This window comes from Alligator mississippiensis, chromosome 1 (assembly GCF_030867095.1).
Source record: "Alligator mississippiensis isolate rAllMis1 chromosome 1, rAllMis1, whole genome shotgun sequence".
NCBI lineage: Eukaryota > Metazoa > Chordata > Crocodylia > Alligatoridae > Alligator > Alligator mississippiensis.
In genome coordinates this window covers 239,527,658-239,545,827 of record NC_081824.1, presented here as the reverse complement: position 1 = coordinate 239,545,827, position 18,170 = coordinate 239,527,658, and positions in this window count along the sequence as shown.

Below are 18,170 nucleotides of genomic sequence, written 5' to 3'. Positions count from 1 at the left end.
GCCGCCAGCACCCCTCGGGCAGGCCGGCGCGGCCCTTGGGCACGGGACACCCCGCCCCGCCGCAAACGCCCAGCGGGTGCCCGCTCCCCGGCGCTGCTCCGTGGTGCCACGCTCCGGCCAAGCCTCGTGGCGCTGCCTCGTGTTCCCGATGGGCCGGCAGGCCGTCCCGGGGCGCGGCGGTGCCTGGTGCCCGGGCCCAGGCCTGGGGCTCGCGCCGCCCTGCCCCGGCCCGCGTGGCCGGGGCCTCGCTGCGGCCTGCCCCCGCTCCCGGGGGTGCTGGCAGGCGGCCGCGCTCCGAGGCACGGGGTCGGCAAGGCGCCCCGGGCGAGCGCCTACGGCTCCCAGGGGCGCCCGGCCCGGCACAGCTCTGGGCTCCTGGCCCGGGCAGAGGCAGCGGGGATGAGCCAGCGCCGGGGCTGAGGCCCTCGGGACCCTGCGCTGCCACAGCCCGTGCCCTCGAGCCCGGGACCTGCGCAGCACGGCGGGAAACCTCGCTCAGCCAGGCCGCCCCAGGGTGCCCTCGTCACAGCAGAGCCGTGTCCCTGTTTGATGCGAGCGGGCGGCGAGTGCTTGTGCGCTACCACGCAGGCTTTTGCCGCGGGGCGACCCCCTTGTTGGCAGGTCCGAGATGTCCCGCTCCACTCCTGGCTCCTTTTCGCGCCCCGGCAGGGGGACGCGCTCTCCCCGGGCCGGGACTGCCCCAAGCCGAGTGGCTCTGGCGGCGGGGACGGCGGGAGCCGCTTCCCTCCGCGGGCATCGGCCCTGCGGGCACGGGGCGCGGGGCTGGGGAAGAGGCAGGAAAGATCGTCGGGCCACGGGGGGCGGCGAGCTGGGAGCGAGGGCGCGAGCAAGGCTTTCATCCGCGGCCTGAATCCTGAGCGCCTCCGCGCCGGGGAAAGGCCGCTGCTGGACTCGTTTGTCCGAAGAAAGAAACCGGGTCCGGGCCGTCTCTTCGCCGGCGGCTCTCGGTGCTTGGAGCCCCGCAACGCAACCCCTGCTCGAGAGAGCCGAGACCCCTGCTGCCTGTGTGGTCTCATCGCGGAAGCCAGGGCACCTGCACTTACTCTGGAATAGCTCTTCCCCATTCTCCTCGTGTGTAGACACTCTGACTCCGGAATAAGATCGTCTTGTCCCCGGCTGGCCCAATCCACTTCCACTGACAGCGCTAGGAGGAAGAAGCTGATCACCTCAGGGACTATGGGAAGCAAGACCTGAACCTGCTGTCATAGGGCGCCACAGGTGAAGGCCCTGGACAATCTCTTACCCTCTCCCCTGCCTTGCCCCAACCTGGGTTGCAAATAAAGCATTCGTTTATTTTAAGTGAATATGCAGAAAACTAATTATAGGTAACATTCAGCTGGATTCAAACAGTAATTGTATCCCAAGGGGAGATCTACTGCTAGTGGTAGAATAACGAGCAAGGAGCAATGGTCTCAAGTTGCAGCAAGGGAGGTCTAAGTTGGATATTAGAAAACACTTTCTCACTAGGACTGCACTGAAACAGGTTACCTAGAGAGGTGGTGGCATCTCCATCCTTTGGAGGGTTTGGAGGTTTTCAAAACCTGGCTAGACAAAGCTTTGGCTGGCATGATCTAGATGGGGATGGTCCTGCTTTGAGCAGGGAGTTGGACTAGGTGGTCCAACTCATTTCCTCCTGAGAGTGGCATGCACCCTTCTTATCCAGTCCTGCTTCCCTGTTGCAGAAATGACCAGTCCCACATTGTGAGATATGTGGAGAGACCAGCCTCATCCAGTTTGCCTGTAGCCAGAGTCCCTGGTTGGGACAGGGTCTAGACCCCAGGATGCTCCAAGTAGGGTCCCCTGCATCCTCTTATTCACTCCTGCCTGCAGCCCAAGATGACAAAAGAGTCTGGGGCTCCTGGAGTGGCCTTGGGAAGGAACAGGAAGGCAGGACTGTGGAGCCAACCTACTGATGTGATATTGGTGAATTCCTGCTGTGATCTCCAGGAGGCCCAGGTCTCATAGGATATAACAGAAGATTTGGCCCCCTCAGCCCTATCCAAACCTCCTGTCATATCTCAGGCTTGCCTTCCCATGAGTCCCATGGAAATGCACGAAGGAGCATCTTCTTGCCCCACCACAGAGCCTGCCCTTTTGTCAGCACTAGATGTGTGTGATGGGGGCATGGGGTGAGGGGAGGGCATTGCTCAGCAGACAGATCAAGCGTGGATCTCTGATGTGGCTGAAGCCCAGGGAGAAGTCTGATTTCCCCTTGGAAGCCACCTGCTGCAAGGTGCTCTGAACAGGAGGTTTTCTCCTTCCCACTCTCCTGGGCATCACCTGCAGGCAAAAGGCTCTGGAGCAGGACCTGTCCAGGCAGGTATGTTTTCACCTGTAGCATGTAAGAGAGACTGTGCATGGGCTGTAGGCAGATAAGCTTCTTTGACAGCAGTCTTGAGGCCCAACTTGCTGGGTTCATCTGACCCCAGCAGTCTTTCCTGCCCAAGGGCAGGGGGGCTGGACCTGATGATCTGTAAGGTCCCTTCCAGACCCAACAACTATGAAACTGTCTACTGCATCCCTTTATGCCTCTCTGCTCTTGCAGCCAGCTGGGTCCCAACACAGCAACACCCCCCCCCCCCCCCAGCTGCCTGCAGCAAGGGGCCAGGTTTCCCCCCTGGGCGGCCCTGTGGGTTCTCGGGCAGCTTCCAGGCTCACAAGGTGCAAGACATGAGAACTGATAGTGCCTTTTTACTTGGCACTAGTTAGGCCTCATTTAGAGTACAGAGTAGTTTTGGGCTCCACATTTTTTAAAAGGACATGGAGAAGTTAGAGAGGGTCCAGAGGCAAGCATCAACAATGATAAGGGGCTTGGAAAAAACAGACACGTCCAGCTTGCAGAAAAAGAAGGGACATGATAGCAGCCTTCATAAACCGGAAGGGTTGCCATAAAAAAAGAGGGGAAATGTTTTCTCTCTTGCTGCCCAGAACAGAACACAGACCCGTGGCTTGGAGTTGCAGCAAAGTAGCTTAGGTGGGCTGTCAGGGGAAACTTCTACACGGTTTAGAGAAGTGAGACAGCGGAGTGGATTACCTAGGTGAGCTGTAGACTGCCCCTGAGGGCTGGGCTAGGCCAGGTTTGGCCCCGAAGCTGGGGAACCTCCACTCTTGTCTGCTAGGCAGAACCACTTGCAAGGAAAACGAGCCGGGTGCGGGGGGTCTGGCTCCCCGGGGAGGTGTGGATCTGCATCCCCGCCGAGGAGAGAGGCCTGGGCTGGTGCCACCTCGGGGCTCACCCGGGCACTGGCGGGCACCGAGATCTCCGCTCGCGCGGCCCGGGGCCTCCCCTGCTACTTGCTTCCTTCTTTCGTTTTTGGCTCCCTTGGCTTGGCAGAGCGGGCCTGAGGCGGAGGTCCTGCGGGTCGGGCCGGCCAGCCGGCGGCGGGCGAGCGCTGGATGCGCGGTGCCGCAAGCGGACCCCTGCGCCGCAGAGCCGGGCCCGGGGCAGGGAGCCGGGTCACAAGGGACGCGGCGGAGGAGCGCCCCTAGTGCCGGGAGGGCTCTGCTCGCGCCGCGCCGCGCCACACTGCTGCAGCCACACTGGCCGAGCGGAAAGAGGAGCTGCCGGACCCGGCTCCGCGTCCGCGTCAGGAGGGCTGCAGCCCGCGCCACCCGCTGGGAGCGAGGAAGCGGCCAGACTGGAGCGCCCGCTCCGGGCCGGGGAGCAGGGCGGGCTCCGGGGCTCGGCGCCCAAGTCTCGGGCTGCAGCCCTCCTGGCTCGGACGGAGAGCCGGCCCGGCACCACCTCCGGCGCGCGCTGCAGCCTCCCCCTGCCTCTCGGCTCCCGCTTGCAAGCCCGGGCGCTCCAGACGGCACAGACCCGGGACCCGCTCCCAGGAGCCCGGGGCCCCGCAGCCGCCCATGCTGCGCCAGGACGCAGGGCATGCGCCGGACCGGAAGGATGCGCTGGCTGGCCCGGCCCTGCGGGCGGGAGCCAGGCACGCTGCATCCGCCGCGGCGCGGGCCTGGGGGAGGCTGGGCTGCCTTGTCCTCCCGCGTCGCCCCCGAGAGCAGCGTGAGGCGGGCGCGGAGGCCGAGCTCGAGGGCCTCTCCTCCGTCTCGCTTCGCTTCTGCCTCCTGCTTCCCGCCCGCGCCGCGCTTGGCTGCGGGGGGCACGGGGAACAGGCTCGCCGCTGCCGCAGCCAGACACAGCCATCGCCAGCCTGCCCCCTGGTGCCAGTCTCGGGCAAGTGCAAGCCTGGCCGTTGCCAAGCCCCGCCGCCGCCTCTGTCTCTATGAACTCACGTCATGCGCGGCTGCGAAGCCGATGGATGGAGCCTGGGAGCGGTGTCAGCCTCCGTGGAGGAGAAGCGGCGTTTGAGACACTCCCTCCTAGCCACAGATGTTGAAGAACTTGCTCAGTTTGTCCCGCCAGTCCCGCCACTGTTAACATTTATGATACTTTATAAAACAAACTCTTTTGGGGGGACTGCTGCTATAGCCCGAGCTGCAGCAGGCAGGCGTAGAACTCTGCAGGCCAAAGGCCGAGCCAGGGAAGAGTTCAGCTTCCTTAAAAAAAGAAAAAGAAACCTGTTTACTATTCAGGAAATTTGGTACTTATTTTTCTCCTCTATGTAGTGATATTACCCTCTTTTGATATTAGATCCTCTGTGGAGGCCCTTGCTTTCAAGCTCCAAAAAGAAGGGAAAGATTAAGGAGCTGCAATACAGTGCCACAGTGTAAGTTTCTTTCATGACACTTTCAGGCCAGCTGAGCAGTTGGAGCAGAGCAAGAAAAACCAAGCTAGAAAGGAATAGCCTGCAGGTTTCTGTGAGACAGAAAAGCTTATAGCTTTCATTAGATTCATTATTTATTATGCTGAATTGAACTGCCTGCCCTTTAGCACATTTCAATGTTTATTCATGCCACAAGCTCCACTAATAGAGTACCGGAGGAAAAAATACTATAACTATGCATAGCAACAGCATCTTCAACTGAAAGGCCTCAAAATGCTTGCAAATGTTAGCTTAGCCCCACAATACCTCTGTAAGACATGGAAGAGTCATCAGCTTAATTTTACAGATGAGAAAACTGAGGCACCCAAAAGTCAAATGATTTGCTCAAGGATACCCAGAAACTCAATGGCAAAGCTAGATCTCTCATGCTTAAACAGCAAGAGCAATTTCCTTTTTGTGGAGAACAACACAATTTAAAGAGCAGGAAACTCCAGAAAACAAAAAGTCAAGGCACAAACAGGCAAAACATGTTACTCCAGAAATTTTCTATACAGGTGTTACCTGAAAGGACAATTTTCTTTGAATTAATTTTATTATTCTATATATATAAAGGGCTTAGTCCATCTATCTGTCTGTAAAGGGCTTGGGGAGTGTGGCTCTAGCCAGTGCTGCATGTGGGGTGAGTTGCCAGTCAAGAATGACAGTGGGAATGGAGCGCTGCAATGACAGCGGGGGGGGGGGGGGGGGCAGACTCAGAGCTGGGGGCAGGTCAGGGGAGAATGATGGCAGGGATGGAGGGCACAGAGCAGGAGAGCAAGGCCAGCACTGCTGGCCTCCCCCCCTCCCCCTCAGCCCTGCTCCTCGGAGACAGCAGTGGCGTGGGGTGGTGGTGGTGCGGCACTGGCTTCGCCCCCCACACTCCATTCTTGCCATCACTTTGTCCCTGCCATCATTACTGAAGGGCAATTTGCTAGTGATTTACTAACCACATTTTCTGCTCCAAGCATTATAGAGATTTTGTAGTAAAAATCCCATATAATCCCAACATTTTAAATCTTCCTAGCCCACCTGAAAAGAGTCTCTCCCTGGGACTTATCACCTCTGAGAGCTTCTCATCAACCAGAGAAGACATTCACACTTCAAGGGTGTGTCTACATGAGCCGCTTTACTGTGCAGTAGATTGACCTACTGCATGGTTTTCTAGTACCTGTAAATAGAGGTAGTAGATATACTGTGCAGTAGCTACTGCACGGTAGCACATTGTTATATAACTGACTGGGAGTAAATTGGTCACTCTACTCTAGGCAGCAAGAGTGAGAGAACTCTCCCCTGGCCCCCTCCCTTCCCATGGGCAGCTGCCTGCTGCCAGGGCTGACTGATTGCAGAGCTAGGGTGGGAACATTGTCTCCTGCCTCTGAAGCAGTCAGCTCTCAGCTCCCAGGTCTGAGATTGAAGCCAGAGGCTGAGATGTTGCTCCCTCCCTCAGGAGCTGCCTGCTGCTGGGTCCAGCTCCAATTGCCAATCGACACTGGTTGCCTCCCATCTCAGATCAACACTGTCCCCACCCCAGCTCCACAACTGGAGCCAGGCCCCACAGCAGGCAGCTGTTGGGAGCAGGGGGCAATGTTGCAGCCCCAGCTTTGATCTTGGAGTGGGGGGTCAGGAGCTGCTTGCTGCAGGGGCAGGGGACATTGTCTCTGCCCCAGCTCTGCAATCAGAGTGGGGTTTAGGCAGAAAGCAGCTGCCTAGGGCATGTGTAGGGGTGGGAAGCAGCTGTCAGAGATGGGACAATTTCCCCCACCTCCTGGGTCCCAGGCCTAACCTCAGTGCTCCCTGCCAATCTGGAGCTGGAACCTGGGGAAGCCTAGAGCTTTCCCTGGCTGCCATATAGTAGCAGAGGAGGGGAGGAATATCCCTGCCTTGAACTGTTTCTGTTGGGCGTGTCACCATGAGCAGGAACATGTTTCCCTGGAGACAAGGTGCACTGCTGCTACTTGTCACCAGGGAACACCCATGCCATGCGTGCTCTGGCGCACAGCATGTTACCTCAGGTGGGGTAGGGGAGGCTTGGCCAGAAACTGTGCTGGTGCCAGGACCCTTACCTGGGGCCCTGGGGACTTTAGGGAGCTGCAGATGTGGTGCTCCTACAGTATGGAGCTGGCTGGCAGGTAGAATGTGGCTCTGGCTAGCTAGGCTCTGGTTTTGGGTGGTGCAGGCTGCTGCCATGTGCACCACCCTTTTTTCAACATGGCTTTTTCTGACCCCAGGATCTCCTGGGGTCAACCCCCCACCATGGTCTGAGGCATCACATACTGCACATCCACTCTTGTCTGGATGCGCTGGTTGGGATCAAATTAGCTCCTGATGGGTGTACATGTAGATGTGCACTCATGGAAAGCTTACGGCACAGTAAGCTATCTGTGCATTAATTACACATAGATGCCCCCAGCTAATCTATTCCCTTGAAAGCAGCTTGGGAGAAGAACAAAACCTCAGAGCCAGGGCTCAGATAACTAAAAAGTAACTGGTGATTGCTTGCAAACCAATCAGCATGTAACAAAACCAGCAAAACAAAATGTGACAAATGAACATGAATAATCGTATTTTGTTGTATATCTCACTGTACTTGTCAGATTATAATACCTCTTAGCTAAAAAGTCTATTGTAATGCTATTGTTTCACCATGTAAATTAAATCAGCCTATTAAAACAAAAACCTCTGCCAACACAATCTCCATCTTGTATGGAATCAGGACAATCTGCTTTCTGTAATAATTCATAGAGCACCTTTGGATTCATATGGACCACCCATTGAAAGATGATTTGACATGCTCTTTTTCAGTGGTCTGTACAAAAAAAAAATATTTATTCTTCTTACTCTACAGTTTATTCTGTTTCTTTAAGATGTGTTGTCCCCATAAATTCTGCTCTTGGTTTACATGTGCCCTAGGCCCAACAAAATTGGACTTCTGAAAAAGCAGCAACCAGAGGGAACAAGTACATGTTTAAAGTGGAGCTGACTAATTAGCTCTGCTGTAAATCTGGCATTTACATGTGCGCCCCTATTAGGCGGAAGTAAACTAATTAACTCTGTGGCAGGATAGTACTTGTATACAAGTACTATCCTGCTGCAAAGTTTTTTACTACACAGCAGTGCACATATAGACGCTGCCCTGACGGCTTGAGGCACAAGGGTGCTTCAGTACAGGAGTTGCCTGCCAGCTAGCCCTGCACTGAAACACCCTTGTGTACTAGGCAGCCACTCCACAGCACATTGAGCAAAGTTGGAGCAGCCCTGGGCTGGCAGGCTGACCCCCAGACTGCCTGCCAGCCAGGGCTGCTCTGACCTGGTTCATCATGCTGCGCTCTTGGGTGCACATATAAATGCAGCACCTGGAAAGCAATAAACTCCAGCGTGATAAGCACCAAAGTTTATTACTTCAACTTAATACACATAAAGATGTGTCCAGTGGGTCCAAACCTGCTTACCATTTGGCTTGCTGTTGCAAGGGCATAAAAGGCCACCAGCACTTAGCACTGCACTGGTTAAGAATCACAGGGGCAAGACTGATCAGTGAGAATGGAAGGCAGGACTTGGAATCTCTGAGAACAGGTCTTGGAAGAATTGTAGCTTCTAAGAGGTAGGTAACTAGTCTTCAAAAGAGTGTTTACTCTTGCTGTTTAGTAAACAGGTGGACCATTACCAGGAGGTGTATGACTGCAGATGTGTAGGATGAGTAACTGCAAGACAACCCCACCAAAGTTTGTCTGACCTAGAAATTTGCATTAGGGAATGTTGAAGGGTGAACCTGGGAACACATTTGTGCTGCATATTTCTGCTATGGGGACTTTTGTCAGGCATCCTACAAAAGCTGCCTGAGCACAGGCAGAGGTAACAATAATCTGCCCATGTGGATCTTTTTTTAACAGGGTAAAACAAATCTTAACATTAGTCCAAGACACACTTAGCCTCTGTGAAGAGCCTGGTTGTCAAATAACCCTATCAGAAAACACCACAAGTCTTGACATCCATCCAAATAGCTTGGTTCAGTCTAAAAAAACAATATTGGTGATGAGAATGTCATGTTGGGGTCAAAGTATGAGAACTCAGAAAACACTAGTGAATACGTGCAAGGGATCAACCTGAGATCTTCAGACACAGCTGCATGTGGTACATGTGAGATTGCCCATGAGCATGACAAGTGGTTCTGTTATTGCTTTGTGCTGTTTACATTTGTTACACAAGGCATCAAAGTGCTTTATTTCAAAATGGTTTGCAGCAACATTACAAAATGACAATCACCTTGTTCTGTTTTGTACTGTTGCTTTCCCACTATTGGTGTTGACCCGCTATGCTTTCAGATTGGATTTAATGTTATCTTTGTACTCTCTCTTCTGTATTGACCATCTTTGCTTTAGCTGAACATAAAATATAGCCTTAGGCATTCTCAAGTTGGTCATGTGAATGCTGCATCTAAGCCATCATAGCAGAGCTTTCTTGACTGAACATGTGACAACATTTAAGGATTTCAGTGCTGGAAATCTTGTCCTGCTATTTCATCTTGCAAATAGTGCATATGGTACTGATCAAGACTTCTGATGCAGGGGAGATGTATTGCCTGGGTTGCACAACCGTACAGGAGTGTTGTGAGCACGACTGTACGATAGACATGAAGCCGAGTGCTTAGTTTCATATCCCTATTGTTCTCCAGGCAATGGAACAGCATTTCAAATGCAGAATTGGCCTTGGCTGTGTGGTGGGTAATCTCATTTTCCATCATAGCATTTTGTGACAACATGCGTTCAAAGTGGCAAAACCTCTCCACAGACTTGAGAGGAATGGCATTAACTGTGGTACCAAGTTGGACACATGCATCTTTTGGTGCTGGTTAGTAAAATCCTTCAGTTATATCACTTTCCCCATATAAACTATTGAACTAGAACAGGGAGCGTCTGGGCACCAGGGCTCAACCTGAGCCTAGACTGCTTTCCTGTTCCCTTTGACTTGCTCCTGTACTCCACTCTCTGGGTAATCTTCTGCCTTCTCACCCTGGCTTACACCCAGACCCTGCTCTTAGCTTGACTTCTTGCTTCCTTGACCTTTTTGCCTTAGATTCCATTCACTTATCTTGATTCTGTTCAGTGCCTTGATTCCCTCAAGTGACCTCAGACCTATCACCCACATCCCAGCACTTCAGGTGGCCAACCTGTGGCATGTGTGTCATGAGTGGTACAGGCAGTCCCTGTGTGTTCCACAAGGCAGATTGGGCAAAGAGCAGAAAACAGAGGAAGGGATTGGAGTAGCCTTTAGAGAAGGTGCAGGCTTAATTTGTGGCATGTCTGCCAAAAAGGTTGGCCCCACTATCATAAGGTAATCTTGGCATGCCTAGTCTTGTGCCTTGTAGTTGTGTGAGACATTCTGAGGTGACAGCTTTTTGCATAATTTTGGTGAAACCTTGGGTAAATGCTTGCCTGTGAATACAAGGGGGTTAGACTTGATCCAGGAGACACTTCCAATCCTATGTTCCTATAGTGTTTCCACAAATCACCAGACTATGAAACAGTAGAGAAGGAGATAGATGGTTGCTTCCAGTAGAAAAGCTATCTTATCTTTGTGAATCAGATCTCTATGTTGTAGTGGAACTGCTGGATCTACCCATGTTGTTGCACCTGTTATCCCTTAGGAGCTGTAACAGGCAAACCCCTCCAGTTAAAAATCATTTTTCCCCTCATGTTTCTATTTTGTTTATATATTTTGCAGTAGTAAAACTTTTCTAAAGAAAAGAAAATATCCAAAACACATTATATGGAAATTAAAACATGAAATAAATGTAAAATTTAAAAGGAAAAAAAATCACCATTTTCAAGTGGAAAAAAAAGAAAGAAGGGAAAGAAAACAATTCATGTGCTAGAAACAGTAGTAAAACTTAAATTAAATAAATCAAATAAAGCTAGATAAATCTTCATAAGAGCCTTTCTTCTTACTCCAAGCAAATATTTTTAGCTTCTTAGAAAAATCTCATAGTTACCTCTTTAAGAACCTTAGAGACACCCTTTTTACAAACCAGGCTGACATTCCAGCAGTTAGTAATTTGTCCTCACCTTTTCATTGCACAGGTATTAAAGATTTGTTTTTAATTTGGAGTATACTTACTCTATTTATTTAACTCCAAGATGAGGTTCCCCCTCCCCCCCCCCCCATTTTATAACTGTATACAAGGAAATCTCACTAAATACATTGTCTTTCATTAAACTGTTGCCAAATCATCATGTGCTCAGCAATGGAAATGAACTATAAAGTTGATTAAATGTAACCAACACTGAGCATGACTATAAAACACATGGCCCACATTGTGCAAACATGCTGATGGGAACCTTTTTTTGTGCATGTTCCTTTTAAGATAATGGGTGGCTGTTCTCTCTGAAGAGAACTGGCACTGGGCCTGAAGGTACTGCAGTACCAGGCTGGCACTAGGAGGGCAAGAGCCAGCCCTACCACCCTCGCTTTGGTACTTAAAAAGCTGAGATTTTTTTTTTAAAATATATTTTATAAAGCCTTAATCTGTCTGTCTATAACACTTTGTTCGTGCTCTGATTGCCAATCAGCCAATAAGAGCGTGAAGAAGCGCTCGGATGGGTGGCAATGCGCCGCCACGATGGTGGGGGCATGGGGAACAGAGCTGGGGGGGGCAAGGCCAGCACTGCTCTGTTCCCTGCAGGTGATGATGATGGAGCAGAGGGGGGGCGGGAATGAGGCCACCGGAGCTGGCCTCGTCCCCCCCCTTGCAGGTGATGGCAGAGGTGGTGCGGGGGGCGGGGGAGTGGGGTCGGGATGCTGTGGGGGGGGGTGGCTGCCACTGGTGCTGGCCTCGGCCCACCCCTCCCCCCTTCCATCATCACTGCCTGCAGGGCCGAGCTGGCAGTGGCAGAGAAAAGGAGCAGGCCTGATTGGGGGGGGGGGGGAGGAGTGGGTGCGCTGCAGCAGCAGTGGTGTTGGAAGGGGAGGAGTGGGCCCAGGCCCAACATGGAGCAGGGGGGACCAGTGGGCCTGGCTTGACGCGGTCCAACACAGCAGCAGCTGGGGGAGTGGGCCCAGTCCTCCCCCGCATCAGGCCTGGGTCCATTCCTTCCCTCCCCCCGCCGCTGCAGCACGGAGCGTGGGGAATGGGCCCGGACCCCAAGCAGCAGGAGGAAAGGGTGGAGTGGGCCTGGACGGGGGTGGCAGGGGTGGCATAGGGCTCCATCCACACCCACTCCCCCGCCCCATCATTCTTGGCAGGCAATTAGCTAGTGTGTGTACACACACACACACACACACAACATCCTGCATAAGCATTTCTACACAAACCTTAAAACACATTTAAAACATGTGCACCTCTTATAATGGTCAAACCCACACATCCATGTCCCCATCCTTTCTGTAACAGTCGCTTAATTCTCACCCGGCTGTTGGGGTTTACACTGTATGCTTATTCCCTGTCTTTGTTGTTGTCACTGTTGCTTTCACTGGTCCTTCTCCTGCTACTGACACTGCTGTTGTCATCATTGCCATTTCAAGGTCCAGTGTGTTGCTGTCATCTTCATTATTGCTGACTACTCCGCCTCTCAGAGTGTCTTTGGATAGCCTTTGCCAAGAGTCCCTTTGCCAAGTGGAGTTGGCCGCATCTTCTCCGTCCTCTCCCACTTTCCGGTAGTAGGACTGGAGTTCAATCAGAAACATTTTGACACAGTCTGTTTCCTCAAGCTCCGTGTGTCCATACGCCAGTAGGTTCCCGCATTGCCACAGGGTGCTCCTGATGTAGGACACAAACTGGTCAAAGTCAGCTGTTTCAGACCCCTGCTGTTTAGTCTCTGTACAGTGCCGCCTCCCTTGTCATCAGCTGACTCCCGTTACCTCTTCAAGGAGCCGACTTATCTTTTTCCACACTACCTTGGCATAGGGACAGAGCCTTAGAAAGTGGTTGATGGTCTCTCTTTCATCTTGGCAGGTTTACCTGGGGCAGTTGGGTCGAATCCCTCATCCCTTTCTGCATATCCAAGTGTCTGTGGTTCTTTCATAGGTCCTTGTGGAAGATCCGGTTCCAGAAGGCTTGGCAGTTGTCTTCGGGGAGCATCTCCATGGTTGATAGTATGTCTCTGTCTCTGACTGCCTTCTGTATTTTCCTGTGGTTAGTCATAATCATTGGGCTTTCCTTCTGTAGCCTGTACTCACTCTGGAACTCATTCAGGACTCTGTAAAGCCTGGGGTGTTCCATGCTCCATGGTTTCCAGTTAGTTGGTGCGTACACCCCTCACTGTCTCAGCTGACCTGGAAAAAACTTTACTAGGCAGGGTGTTGTGGTGCTGACCCAGTCACCAGCTTGCAGATCTGGCTTGTGTACCATGCCCACAGGAACAGGTGGATGTCTGGCATCCCCCTGCCCCTGGTCCATTTCTTTTTATATAGGTTCTTCCTTGCCACCTTCTCCATTCTGGATCCCCAGAAGAAAACACACATGGCTTTCTAGATTCTGTGGATGATATACTTTGGAGGGGGGAAGACTAGTGTGGTGTATAGAAGCATTGGCAGTATCACTGCCTTCACGAGCGCCACGCGCCTCTCCATGGAAAGGTGGTGTGCGTGCCACAGATTCTATCTCTACTTCACCTTGGCCTCCTTTTTCTTTCAGGCCCTCCTTCTGCTCAGCTTGGGGTTGAACTCCACCCCAAGGATCTTCACCCCCTTGCAAGTAACTGAGACCCCCAGGGACTACAGGTTCCTGAGCTTGCCCATGGCCAGGCAGGTGCTTTTGCTCACATTAAGCTTGGCCCTAGCTGCCGCTGCATAAACCCGTGTGTGTCACAGGTCTCTTTCTACTGCACACCTATTCTGGCACAGGATGTTCAGGTCATCCATGTAGGCCAGGACCTTGGACTCTTCCCTGCTACCTCCAGGAATCTGGACTCCCTGCATCCCAGGGTCTTGCCTGATGCGCTGGGCCATGGGTTCAATGGTGCAGATGAAAAGGATCGAGGAGAGTGGGCAGCCCTAGCAGACACCCCACTGTACTGCTCAAGAACCCATTGACCAGCACCCGGCTGCTCACATCTGTGTACAGCATCTTTATTCAGCCGGTGAAGGTTGGAGGGACGTCCATTCACCTCAGTGTCTCAAGCAGAAACTGGTGTGACATTCTGTTGTAGGCTTTTTCCAGGTGCAGAATACCTGTCAGTCCCTCTCAACTCTCTCAGCCTGATGCATATAATTAATGTGGTGCTGACACCCATGAGATGAAGCCATACCAGGTTGCCCTTCACCTCATCTGCATGTAAATTTTTGGAGCACCCCAGGACTTGTGATGAGAACACCCATTTCCAGCCATGAGTAAGGGCTAAGTGGCACATGCATCCTTTCTGGGGGGTATCTGGAATATACACACATACTGAGCAGTGCTGAGCTGTGGGGTCACTGGGGACGGTAGGGCCAGACAGATCTTATGTGCCAGGTGGGAGAGTGTGCAACAGGGATTATGGGTATGCAGTATTGTGGCTCACCATGACTAGAAATGTTGTTGACTCTGGTGGGACCTAGTCTAAGTGAACCATGTGGTAAATCATGAGTCTTTTGGACTAACACTATGTATTGTTTATTTGTTGTTACTTGGCAGGGGAAACAACATGACCACTAAGGCAGTTTTCCTAGTTGCAGGGTAAAACCACATTTTTGGCAGAGGTAGTGCTGTGACTGAGATGATATATAGTTAACATCCCATTTTCTCTTCCAGTGGGAAGATCTTGGCTTTATGCCCACTTTATGGAAAAGGAAGACTTCTCCCAAGCTTGCTCCTCTAGCCATACAGCTGAAAGCAAGTGAATCTTGCAGGTGTCTGAACCCCAAGCCTCCAGGCTGGGGCCTGCATGTAGGATGCCTACCAAATGATCTGGAAGCATCTGAAGCCCCAGGCAGGGGTGGAAGATGTTTTCTGGTAGCAGGGTCACATATGCTTCTTGAATGATTCATGGATTTGGAATTGATTTGGCTGATTTGACTTGGAACACAAAAAATTTTCCTTTAAAAACAAAACAAAACAAAACCCCCAAAAACCTATCAAGGGCAATATCATGATCTTAGGATTTTGACTAAGATCAAGAAAGACTAAGGATATATGAACCTCAAGGCATCTGGGCCTGGGGCTTGCACATAAGATGCCTACCTGGACTTGGGGAGTATTCAAAGCCCCAGACTGGTGGGTCTAGGAAAAAGGGTACTTGCCCAGGTAGAGCCACACAGATTTCATTGAGCTGTGGTGTCAAATTTTGGAACTTGACTACTGAACTTTGCCCAAATGAATCTGGAACTGATTTAGTCCTTGCAACTATACACGCACACACAATTGCTAAAATGCTGCTCAAAATTGCATTTATGAAACACCCGTGTTAAAACTTGCAACAGTTTTGTGTTTTTTTTAAAGGTAAGATGCATCAATTCTGGATGAACTAAGTCTATAGGTATTATATATAAATTGGTACACCCATGTTATTTTCAAGGTTACTGTTTTCAAATTTGCTCCTCAATTCCATGTGCTCAGGAAGAGCAGGGTCTGACAGTAAGGGGAGGAGGAAGGGCTTGCCAGAAGAAAAAGTAGAGAGCAAAGGGCTACTTGATCCCCCAGAATTATTCCCCCTGCTGTAGCAGTGGGAGGGGGGCAAATACAAGGCAAACCCCCAATAATTAATTCCATTCCTGGAAAACTAACAAATTTATAAATTTTCCATTTATAGAATCTAATTATTGGGTGTGATCTTATAATCAGGGTCATCTTCTATTTGAGTAAATACAGTATTTCTTTTTGGTTGTAAGGGAAACATATTGAAAACTAGCCTCAAAAGCTAGGTCTTCTGTGGTTGAGTTTAGCCCTGTGATATTAGAGGTGTTAGGAGCCTTAGAACTTAGAGGTTGCTTTTAAAATCATTGTTAGGGCTGTGCGAAGCTTTGGTCCCTGATTCGATTCAGCGGAAATTCAGCCCGAATTGGTGGCCAAATCTCCAAATCCAAATCGAATCAGAGGACACTTTACTCTCCGAATTGAATCGGAATCCTCCAAATCGATTCAGAGAGATTTGGTGATTTGGACATAGACACAGCTTTAAATGTTTTTTCTACATACCTCTAGGTAGTAGGGGCTCGTGAATGCTGGGGCATATGGAGTGTCCTACAGAAGCACGGGGGGTTCCCCAGTGTGCTCAGCAGCAGACCTGGAAGTGGACCAGAAGCACTTCTGGCCCATTTCCGGGTCTGCTGGGAAGCTCGTGGGGAGGGGACCCCCCCCCCACTCAGTGACTGGTGCCTCCTGGGTCTGGGGGGGGAACTGGGGTCCCCCATGGCCAATTGCCAAGCCAAGGAGGCGCGGGGGGTGGGGAGGGGTACCCTGCACGCTCCCCAGCAGACCCGGAAGTGGACCAGGAAGTACTTCCAGTTAACTTCTGGGTTCGCTACCAAGCACGTGGACGGCCCTCTGCACTCCTGTGGGACGTTCCATGCGCCCCAGCATCACAACATTCACAAGCCGCACTAGTACCTCGAGGTACGTAGAAAAAACATTTAAAGTTGTGTCTATGTCCAAATCATTGATTCTCTGAATCAGCATCGAATCTTCAGATTTGGATTCAGTCAAATCGAATCAGGGACAGTGATCCGAATCAACAAATTCAATCACTGTCCCCGATTCGGGCCGAATCCGACTCGAATAGGGCCCACTTTGCACACCCCTAATCATTGTCTTTTCTGGCTTGTGAAAAATAGCAGGGGAAAACTGCATCTACTACTGATGAAGACTGTTAGCACCTCCTTGAACAAGGGTATTGTGTTGACTTTTCTTAAGGAAGCTACGGCATGACCTTCGCTTAAATCAAAACAAAGTTCCTCAAACAACAATTGATGTTGACAGTTTGGTCGGTTACCATTAACTGTGATAGATTCTACTTTTGGTTGAGATTTCAAAGGTCATGACAAGATATTTCTTCAAGTACCTCTCTGCTTTGGTAGATAATTGCATCCTGCTGATGGATGCTGATACAATTTACATCAGCTTCCTTCAAAACTACTGACCAACATATCAGTGATGAGAGGGGCAGGAAGTGGCCTGTTCTTGGATGGTCCAGTTACTTCCCTGCTGATGAACTACCACAGATGGGTCTGCTGGAGTTGCCTTGTTTATGAACCTTTGGGAGCATATAAAAAGTTCCTGGGGTAGGAGAGAGGGTGATTAGCAGAAGTAAGTTTTCCTTAAGTTGGTGTAGAAAGGATTTGATAATATTTTCCAGTTCCAGAGTGAACACTCATGTGGGGTCCTCTCCAAGCTGTTTATAGCAGTTGGTTTCAGAGTTGTCCGTTGGTCTCATTGATGTAGTCTTGATGGTTGAGAATGATTATAACTATCAGAATTCATAAAAGCTATTCTGAAACTGCCTGTCACTCAAAGAGAAAGTTTTCTGCAAAACATCACAGACTTCCTCAACAGAATTCCTCAAAAACATTAACCATCTTCCTGAGAAGACCATATTTGTAACCATGGATGTCACTAGCCTGAACACTTAATATTGCATACCATGAAAGCACAACTGCCTGTCTGAAATACTTACAAGAACATGAAGTACAATCAGATTTGCAACACATCGCACAAATCATCCACTTCATCCTCACCCAGAGCAATATCACTTTCAGCAATTGACACTTTCTCCAAGCCACAGGCACAAGGTATGGCCAGAAAGATGGCTCCTCAATATATCAAACTCTTCAAGAGCCACCTGAAAGAAGAATTTTTAGAAAATTGCACCATCAAACCTGCACTATTTCTGAGTTACAAAGATGATATTTTCATCATCTGGACTGAACACCCACTTCTACCACAGATTTATCAACTATCAAGGCTCAATTAAACTTTCTTGGAAATAGTCTTACATTAATGTCAGCTTTCTAGATACTATAATCCACATCTGAAATGGCACCCTAAAAACCACTACATACAAAAAACCCATAGATCACCATACTTATGTCCATTAAACCATCCATCATCCCAAGCACACCAAAACAATTGTAATCTGCAGTCAGATACTCAGATACCATCGCATTGGCTCTGAGAAGAACCTGATGTTGACTACACTATAATCTACTGGCTTCCTGAAATTCCTCCTTCACACTACAAGTGATAATAATCCTCCCTCTTTTGGTAGGTCTTGATCTCCCATTAAATCAAGCCTCTTTTCTTCTGTTGTTTGTCTTTTCTCCAGTTTCACAGCCCTATGCACTGCTTTTAATCATCAATGTGTCTGTTTCTTCTCTCAGACCTGATAAAGACTGCCTTGCATTCTAAAGCTTGTGTAACTTTATTGGACCAAGTGCATTGTTGGTTTAAAAGATATCACCCTCAGAAATCCTTACCAATGGACATATAGTCAAATGTTCTGTGACAGATGCTTCAGAGAAGAAGAAAAA